The following is an 11,098-nucleotide window of genomic DNA, read 5'->3' on the forward strand; positions in this document are numbered from 1 at the left end:
TTAAGCTCAATAATATAGGTCTAAAACCTCTTACATAAACCCAACTTGATCCCCTATGATCGACCAAATCCTCTGCACAAATGATTATTACATTATTTGCTCCTTGCCTATTCCCATATATCCACACATGATCTACAATGAGATCTTACATACATTTATACCAACCCAGGACCTAACCAATTAGGTTGGCCACACAAATGATAATACCATATATCCATTATATAATCTTGAAATAAAATTATAATACATGTCGGCCTAAGGCGAAAAAAACAACATCCAATCAATGAAATGTATTGAAAGTGCATTGGAGGATCCACCAACACGTTTCATGCAAACCAGTCCATAACCTAGATAGCACCAAACCTAAATTAGATCCACACATGCCAAAGAAATGGCATCAATCAGTTTAGGCATGAACACGATCACCATCAATATCCTAAATCCCTTCTAGAAGCTACACCAACACCACTTATGCATTACATCAAAGATCTTCAATAAAGCTCTATTGATGAAACCCTTACTGGACCAATAAAGAAAACTTACTAGAACATAAGATAGCATCTGATCATGAAGTCAATACCAATTGACTAAAACATACATCAGAAGCATATGAACCATCCATAAAAATATATTCCATCAACTAGATCATATTGGTGGCAATCAACTGATTATCTTCCCAATCCAATCTTCCTACCGGAAGCCGATAAACAACCAAAATAACAAGTGTTGACATCAATGAAAAACCATCAATGCAACACATAATCATTCCATCATATAGGCAACAATTATTTGTATCAATTTAAATCGATGTATAAATAAAAATTCATTTATGTAATTACACATTTAAAGTGACTGATAAATAAAATGCTATGAATTAAAATCAATACACCTGTGTCTATGGCTGATGACCAAACAACATGTCTATGAACTCATCTATCACCTCCACATCCTCAATCGTGTGGGCCTGACATCTACTCTTGCAAATCATGCACAAATGAGATGTGGATCCATCTGCAGTGACCTCATCATCTATCCTTGTGCATATCCTCGAGAAATTGATACACATATGCGGAATGGGCTCTATGCTACCACCTGGAACATCTAATGGGTCATCATCTAGTACAAGAGGATGTGCTAACTGTGTTCCATGCTAGATGATGGCACCACTCAATGTTGTGGCTTCCTGAAGAGTCTGTAGCTCCATCAACTCTTTTAGCTCTACTGGCACAACTTGATGCACCTTGGGTTTGGGTGCTAGGGGGTGGCAACACTCTGGGGCTAATCGCCTATGGGCTCCAGGTCTATCTTGGGTAGAGCTGACACCTCTACCATGGAACTCTCATGTAAAAATAGTTTGGCTGCACATTGAGGACAAACTCACAGTATACTTTTCTCAAAAAATACAATGGCACCTCATAATTATTACAAGGTGGATCATCAAAGACCATCCACCACCTCTACCAAAAAATTTTCTTCATCTACATATTGTTACACCAATGTATGGGAAACCTCTTTGCATTAAGAGGTAATGACTGACTAGTTTTAGGATCAACAAAAAAGGCACATATTTGTTGTTTACTAATATTTTTGTTTTTCACTACCTCATATGATAACCTATAGCATACTGTTGACAACACATATCCCTAGAGTTTCCCCATTTTGTAATTTGTGTGGAAATGACTATGGCACCACTAGATAATGTTTAGAGGCTAGTGGTGAGACATTTATGATACTCAAGCTTAGATGTTTTCAATTTATTAATTAGTCTATTTATTTTAGACGTCTTTTTCCCTAACTAATTAATCAATTGCTCCTGTGTATCAGGTGTATGATCAAAAGGAGGAACTGGAGGTGTATCTTATGGGTTTTGTTTGGGGTTTTTGAAGAGGTTCATCTTATTGTTGTTGTTGTGGATTATCAGAATCTGGTTTTTGAAACAAAAAATTAAAAAAACTAATCAAACTAAACAAAATTAAATTCAAAACGTAAAAAAAATTGAATAAACGAGAAAGAAAAAGAAGAATAAAAACTAACCTTGATCCATAGCAGTTGGTGGAGAAATGTGGCAGCCCATTCATGGTTTCATGGGGAAAATAGAGGAAAAAACATTGTGGTCGAGGGGAAAACAAGACCCAGTCATTTTTTTTTTTTTAAAAATGATAGGTACTGCATACGTGGTTTTTTAGGACTTCAAACTGCGTACATGCTCACTTTCCTAAAAAACCGTGTACATGTTCACTTTCCTAAAAATACCATGTATGTGATATCTTTCTTTAGGCTCAGGGACAAAGGACCTAAGCACATATGCAGTGATTTCAAATTTTAATACCGCGTACACACTGCTTGTTTTTTTATGCTTTTTTTAGGTGGTGTCCACTTTTATGACCACCATCTTTGTGCACATACCCAACTACTGGATATGAAGTGATAGAATGAAGATATATATCAAATGTATGGGTACTCAGTTTTGAAAGCATGTTATTACTCAATATGTACCTCCTACCAGTCCTCTAACTACAGATGAGTTAAAGGAGTAGCAAGAAAACATTCAAGCACTGGAAGCCATATTAAGTACACTAGTTGATGCTGAATATATTGATATCCATGATTTAGAGACTTCTTTTGAAGTTTGGGAGAAGTTAGAATTAATATGTGGTGGTGATAAGCATGTTCAAAAGGTTAAAGAAGAGAGTCTTAGAGGAAAGTTTGATGATATGAGAATGTTGGAAGGTGAAAATATTACTCAATATGGACAGAGGATAAAAGAAGTTATCCGTGGAATCAAAAGTGCTAGTGGTACTATAGAAGAATACACTATTGTGAGTAAGATGCTTAGAACTCTATTGCCTGCCTATGTCATTAGAGTTCAAGAGTTGAGGTCAATTACTAAGGATAAGGTTACTATTCATTCGTTGATTGGTAAGCTCACTACTTTTGAGTTAAATAGTTTTGATAATAGTGTACCTAAGACAAAATTTGGTTTTAAAGCATCTATATCTAGTGTACCATTAAGAAAAGGAAAATATGTTCGTCAAAGTCATGAATGCAGGTCAAGTCATCTTGGTGGTAGTAAAGATGATGTGGAAGATGAGGGTAATTTGATGGAATTTGAAGCTCTATTAGCTAAAAGAGTTCCTCGAGGCACTGGTAAGTACAAAGGTAAGTTGCCTCTCAAATGTTTCTCTTGTAACAAGATAGGACACATTGCTGCACACTGTCGTAATAATGATCAAAAGGAAAAGTTAAATGCTTTTAGCAAGTTCAATGCATTCAAAGCCTTAGTGGAAAAGTAAACCTATAAGAATCTTAAGTGCCTAAGATCTAACTGGGGTGGAGAGTTTACATTTGATGATTTTGTGAGATATTGTTGTGAAAATGGAATAAAGAGGCAATTATCTACTCCAAGAACACCACAGCAGAATGGAATTGCAGAAAGGAGAAACCAGACCATTGTTGAAGAAGCAAGGACTATGCTAATACAGGGAGATGTACCTAACATGTTTTGGAGAGAAGAAGTCAACACTGTTGTATGCACATTGAACCAAGTACTTGTGAAGAAAGGTAATGACAAGACACCCTATGAGTTAGGGTGTGGTAGAAATCCCAGTGTTAGTTACTTCAAAGTTTTTTGGCAGAAGATGTTTTATAAAAAGAGATGATTATACTGGTAAATTTGATGGTAAGAGTGATGAAGGAACATTTCTTGGCTACTCCACTAAGAACAAAGCTTTCAAGTGTTACAACAAAAGGACAAAGAAGATTGTGGAGAGTGTGAATTTAAAAGTTTATGAATTTCCTGACAAAACTGATGATACCAGCAAATCTGATCCAACAAATGATGAGAAATTTTTTTTGTTTATTGAACCAAGTGTACAGAAAGATGTTGAGAAAAATAGTGCAGATGAAGATGCTCAACCGGTATATGAAGAAGATGAAGAACAAGAAGAGGTTATTACACTAGAATAGGTAATACCTAGATATGTAAGGCTAAATCATTCTGAAGACCAAATAATAGGTGAGAAGAATGATAGAGTATAGACTAGAAGGAAAATTAGAGAAAGCTCTTGTCTGATTTCTATAGTTGAACCAAAGACAGTTAAAGAAGCTCTTAAGGATGATGACTAGTTAAATGCAATGAATGAAGAACTTGATTAGATTGAGAAAAACAACACTTGGTCACTTGTTCCTAGACCTGATGATAAAAATGTGATTGGTACAAAATGGGTATTTAGAAACAAGTTGAATGAAGATGGAGAAGTTGTTAGAAACAAAGCAAGACTAGTATGCAAAGGGTATTCACAAGAAGAAGGTGAATATTATGGAGAGACCTTTGCACCAGTTGCTAGGCTTGAAGGAGCTAGGATGCTACTTGCATTTGCATCTTTTAAAGAATTTAAATTCTATCAAATGGATGTAAAGTCAACATTTCTAAATTGTATTCTTGAAGAAGAGGTGTATATTGAACAACCAGATGGTTTTCCATTGATAAAAGATAAGGATATGGTATGCAAACTGTATAAGGCATTATATGAATTGAAGCAAGAACCAAGGGCATGGTTTGAAAGACTTCATGCACATCTGATAAAGATAGGATTTCAGAGATCCAGTGAGAACAACAATATTTATTTGAAGACTGAAGGAGATAAGATGTTGATTGTAGAAGTATTTATTGATGATATCATTTTTGGAGGAAATTATGATATGAGAATGACTTTTGCAGATGAAATGAAGAAAGAATTTGAGATGTCTCTAATAGGTGAGATTAAATTTTTCATTGGATTGTAGTTCCAATAGCTCAAAGGTGGATTTTTTATCTTTCAGTCCAAGTATGTGAAGGAAGTGTTAAAGACCTTTGGAATGGAAGACTATAAACTAGTTGGAACACCTATGGTTACCGGTTGCAGATTGTCAAAAGAGGATGATTCACCCTCTATGGATGAGAAGGAATACAAGTCAATGATTGTTAAATTGTATTATGTTGTTCATACTAGACCGGATATTGCCCATGTAGCTGGTTTAGAAGCAAGATTTCAGAAGAGCCCTAAGGAGACACATATGAGAGTAGTAAAGAGGATATTTAGATATATTAGAGGGATAGTTGATTATGGATTATGGTATCCATATAGAGGCAATTTTTCTTTGTAGGTATTTATTGATGCAAATTGGACAGGGAATGCAGATGACTAGAAGAGAACAACTGGTAGTGCATTCTTTCTAGGTGGAAGACTGGTATCTTGGACTGATAAGAAACAAACTTGTATATCTCAGTCTACAGCTAAAGCAAAATATGTGGCTACATCCATGAATTTTACATAAGCTATATGGATGATAAATGTCTTCAAAGGTTTCAAGAAAGATATGATAGAACCGATGATAATACATTGTGATAACACTAGTGCTATTGTAAAGTGGAAAATTGGATCCTAGTGACTCCCCACCTAGGAGAGAGAAAGGAAGTCACTAGGATGATTTTTGCTTGGAGGAACTTTACATTCAAAGGAGGGGCTTGAAACCACTAGATCCAAATCTAAGGGAAACAGGGATGTGAATTCTAAGTGGATTACTTGAAGTGTGATTTACCCTCTTTTGTAAATGAGAAAGTTGACATGTTGACCATGTAGGAAAGAGAGATAAAATGAGTGAAATGAGGAGCTACCAATTCTGGATTACATTGCAACTTCAGATCTAAGATATTTAGACAGATACATATCTACCCTATATTTTTTTAGAAAATTCATCGGGACCATGTTGAAAGTGCACACGGTCCTCCACAAAATCCATGAAGTAAAAAGGGTTCTTCCACCTCTGTAAATGGAGTCTAGATATGAAAATAAAGTTACATGCCTATAACCTACACACAGAAAAGAAGGGAAGAGGGGTTGTGGATAGGGGTTTGCCTTAGTCAAACCTCGGTTGAGGAATTAACCTTTAAAGAAAGTAATTGCAAATGCTTGAATGTAAAAAAAAAAATGTATATCTTGTTGATCTACAATTTGTTGATGATGGTTACTTTTCTTCTTGAATATAATCACAAATGTTGCATGAAATGGCATGTAGCATGACAAAACCCTAACACACACATATTCTTGCAAATGAATGTTGTAAATGTTGCTCCAATGGATGAATGAAGAAGAGACATGAAGAAGAAGACTTGAATGCTTTGAACTTTGCCTATCATGTATTTTGTGTATATTTTACCTCCCTACAAATGAGAAGACCAACTCCCTTTTATACATGCCTCAGAGAATTATTTCATCTCACCAAAGGCCGACATCGAGGAGATTTGGAATCTTTAAATGTGAATAGGACTGGAGGGACCTATCTTGGGGCCACCCTAAGAGGGGGGGCCAAGGGTGCCATGCCCAATGCCCCTGTCTTGCCCTATCTTGGGGTCCAGAAAGGGTCCTGAGGCCATCTTAGGGCTTAAACAAGGAGAGGTTCAAGGTGAAAATGTAGAGAGAAGTCTTAGTTGGGAAGGAAGATGTTCTCGCCAAGGTGAGGACCTCAAATATGGTTAAAATTGCTAGGGTCACAATTTTATGACACTACATTTAGCTCCCACTTTAGTGGGAGTACGGCTTATGCCAATACTACCTGTAAAGTAGAAGAAATAGAGATGAAGATGAGAAATATAGAGAAATACCACAAGGAGTATAAGACATCGCTAATCTGAGGAACAAAAGCCCCCAATCCTATGATCTTAACTCACTCAAACATATGCAAGAGAAAACAAAATAAAAAGGAACAAGACGCACAAAACATAAAACAAAGCACAAAAGACACATAACAAAAACAAGAAAAAAGATGACAAATCAACTAGCCAAAGAGACCTCAATATTCAGATATCTCAACAACTAATCAGGACACAAAGACCAATGCTATCACATAAACACAAGCGATCACATAAAAGAGAAAAGTTGACATCATCCGTGAACCATAAATAGAAAAACTATGGGTTCATGATAAGAAGGAGAGAGAAGACATGAATAGACACTTTGGTGATCCATGAGAAGAAAGGCAAACAAGAGAGAAACCATGGACATATCGCCCCTAAAACTAGGTGATCCATGGAGAGAAGGACATGAAAATATAGCCCCGAGAGTCAGTCTGGGTGATCCATGTAAGGGAGGAGAGTGGGAACACCGTTAGTTCCACCCAACCTCAAGCATGTGTGTGTGCAAGTGAGGTTCGAAGTGCCTCATAGGAGTTTATGCCCGAGTACGCTACAACCTATATAGAATGTATAGTATAAGTGTAAATAAAGGCATTATATCTAGCTCTAAGAGTTTGTTCTCTAGTTTCAAGAATAATCACCCTGCATAAGAGAAAAGTGGCATCATCTCACTCAAAGAGTCTATGCTCTAGTTTTGAGAATGACCCACAGTATAAGGAAAAAGTGATGACATCTCGCTCTAAGAGTCTATGCTCTAGTTCTGAGAATGACCCACTGTACAAGGAAAAAGCAACATCATCTCACTCTAAGAGTCTGTGCTCTAGTTCTGAGAATGACCCACTGTACAAGAGAAAAGTGGTGACATCTTGCTATATGAGGTTTCCCTCTAGCTCCAAGAATGTCCCATAGTATAAGAGAAAGTGATGACATCTTTCTCTAAGAGGCTTCCCTCTGGTTCGAAGAATATCCCACTATACAATGTAGAAGAGAAGTATAGTACAAAGGAGTAGTGTGGGTGCCCCCCCTTAAGATGTCAGCATAGGTTGATGTTGATATCTTTAGGAAATTAGAACAAGGATACCTACCTTCACCACAAAGAAGATATTTGTTATGCAACAATGTCATAAATCCAAGCAAGAGAGGGAATACTCTTCAAGAAAGGATAAGATAGTTGAAAAGAAATATCTTGCTCTAAGTGTAAAGGAGATCCTTGGAAGAGAAGAGTTCTTTGGTCAAAATACATCTACCTCCAAGAGGAGTTGTCTTAGACAAATATAACATCTTTTAGAACAAAGCGCAGAAGAGAACTAGAATTAAATCCTTCCTCATATTGCTAGGTGAAAGGGATTCTTTATGAAGGATGACTCACTTTTATCCCCATAGGGATAGGTGAATTTATTATTGATGCACACTACCAAGTATGAAAGAGATTGTATTCAAGGACTTGCACCTCTTGTATGAGAGAGAACCCTTTAGTGAACAACAACAATTCCACACAAGGAATGACATCAAGTAATAAAACTCACACCATCCATAACATAGGAAAGAGTGGATCCTTAGAGATGGAGAGAGAGTGGGATCATTTCCCCCCAAGCTAAGGGACAATGAGAATATCTTACATAATCTTCTAGAGAGAGATTAAACATAAGAAAATGTACAATGTACTTTCATGAATGCATGGAAGGAAAGACATTATTATATGTAAAATTCATGTCTCGAGAAGTGGTAATCTTCGAATAGGAAGAGAGAAAAAGAATCACATATTCCCCAAGGGGGATTAATCATAAAAATAGACCATTGTAAGAAATGATAATCACATATGAAAAATGCAGCCCCTAAAGGAAATAGTGATACATGAGATAAAAAGAAAGAAAGAGAAAGGAGTGAAAATCCTTGCCCCCGAAGTGAGGAGGACATAGAGAAACATTACACATCTTCTAATGGTGAGTATTGGCAAGTGATGTGCCTTCCTAGTGGAACAAATCCTCACAAGGAAGGGATACATACTTTTCAAGAGATAATTCCATGCGAAGGGGCTTGTCCAATTTGCTAATAATCGAGACTTTAGAAGAGGTAAGGTTTTCAAGAGAATGAAGGAAAAAGAAAAAGTGCACTAGTCATTAAAGAAACTACTCTAAAGAAAAGAGGAAAACCCAAGAACAATTATATGCTCACATAGGAATGATTCTTATGCAAGAAAAGAGATCTAATAATGTATAATTCACCAAGATAGAGATGAATAAATAGAAAGAATGAAGAGAAATTAATTTCATGTTGCTACCCCAAAGTATGTAGAGTTGAAACAAGACCACCACAAATGATAAAAAGTCCCCAGCTAAGTTGACTATTAATGTAATAAGGGTGAGGAGCAACATGAAGAGAAAAGAAGTGCTAAGGCACTATTTTGATGTCAAGGAAGACAACTAAATCTATTGTAAGAGAAATTTGTGAAAGATCATATTGCTTTTGAAAAAAATTCTTAAATGCATAACATTTCCCAAGAGAATGTGAATGTGTGTCATGAAAAATACAATATTCAATACCTTTCACTGGCTTAAGATTATTGCATTTATTTTGAGGAGGAAAGGAAATGTTCCTATCATATTTCAATTTCCAGTAGATTATTGCAACTAGTCTTTCAGGATGATAGATATTGTCTTGACATAAAGAAGAATAATTATTAGAAGAAGAAGGTTTATCATCCATAATTCTAATTTTTCCATTGTCGATGCCATCTTGAATAGATTTTTGAAAATCAAGGCAATCATCAACATTATGGTCATTGGGTTTGATGAAATGGACAAAAAGGATGTTTTGAAGAAGAAGCTTTCTTGCAACCTTTTGAATTGTTGTTGTTTAAGATAATTTTCAAAATTTTGGAGCCTAAGTAGTTCATCCGTAGAAAGAGGAGAATCATATCCTAAGCCTTTTGTAGTAGTTTGTGTAGGAAGGTTTATAGGGACACAAATTCCTTGCTCAAATTTCCTAATTCCTTGTCCTTCAAAACCTTGTTTTGTGATTATATGAAAGTCATGACTATAAGAATGTTGCAATTGACTAGAGGGAGGAATAGGATCATGAATTTCTTAGAAATATGAAGTATAAGGGGGAACAAAAGGATTTGTAGATGAAGAAGGAGTATCATATGAAATGCCAATCTCCTTTCATTTATCAAGCTTATCCTTGGTGGAGGATTGCGAATGAACATCTTCATCATCTAGAAGCTCATTTTTAGTTATTTTTATGCAAGGGGAAAGATCATAAATAAAATGCATGACATCATCCTCCCTACATAGACTTTGATGTTGAAGATAGGTCTTAGGAGAATAAGGAGGATCTAAAGATGTAAGAATGTTAATGTTTTGATTTTGCCCCCCTTTCTCAAGGGTATGTGTAGAAGAGGATGGGTCCTTGTCACTTTCCAATGCTTTCACTTGTTTAAAGAGAGCATTGGTTAAAGCATTAGGTCTCATCTCATCCATAGAAGATACCCTAGGAGAGGTACAAGGGTTAGGATCTTTAGCTTTAGGATCTACAAAAGCTTCAAGGTGATTCACAACATCACCATAATGCAACATAAATAATACATGAAATATTGGAGATCTAATTGAAAATGAAATACTTTGGAAACTCTAACAACACAATACGACCAAGTGCTATGAATGAAGAGAAGCAATAGGAAATGAAAGAAACCCTTAAGTCTCACACATGATTGTAGTAAATATATGTGAAAAACAATGTAATCATATGTGAAAGAGAAAGTAAATCCAATTTATTAATTGCCATTGAAAGTCTCTTAATTAAAATCTTAATTTTTCAGAAAAGAAGATCTAAAATTAGGACCTTTGTATGAAAATTAATTTAAAATTTGAATTTGCTGAAGTTTGAATTTGTGTTCAACCTTAGGAGGTGTTAAAATTAATAAATTATGCCAATTTTTTGGATTTAAGTAGAAAAATACAGTGAATTCTGTCTCCCAAAATTTTGGGAAAAAAGCCAGGGACCATGTTGAAAGTGCACACAGTTCGACAAACTTTTTTTTAAAAATTTCAAGGAAGATAGATATTATTGTAGACGCCTAAAAATGTCTCATTAATTCTACACTAATTATTCGTCTAATTATTAAGTAATTCTTTAATTATTTGATTAAAGTAACTATTTCTTCTAATCATCGCCCTTCAACACTTCTAATTATTCTATTTCTATTCTCAAATCATTTTAATCAGTTCTTAATTATTAATTAAATATCAATTATTTGATTAATTACAACCATTTCCTTAGTTAATAATCATTATTATTTAATTAATTCTATTTTCTAAGTTTAAATAATTTCATTTAAATTATTTAAATTAATTAATTAAATTCCTCCAATTCCCCAAATTATAATTCCAATTAATTCCATCTAATTTCATTTCATTTTCTCCC

This window comes from Cryptomeria japonica, chromosome 8 (genome assembly GCF_030272615.1).
Source record: "Cryptomeria japonica chromosome 8, Sugi_1.0, whole genome shotgun sequence".
In the NCBI taxonomy this organism is placed as follows: domain Eukaryota; kingdom Viridiplantae; phylum Streptophyta; class Pinopsida; order Cupressales; family Cupressaceae; genus Cryptomeria; species Cryptomeria japonica.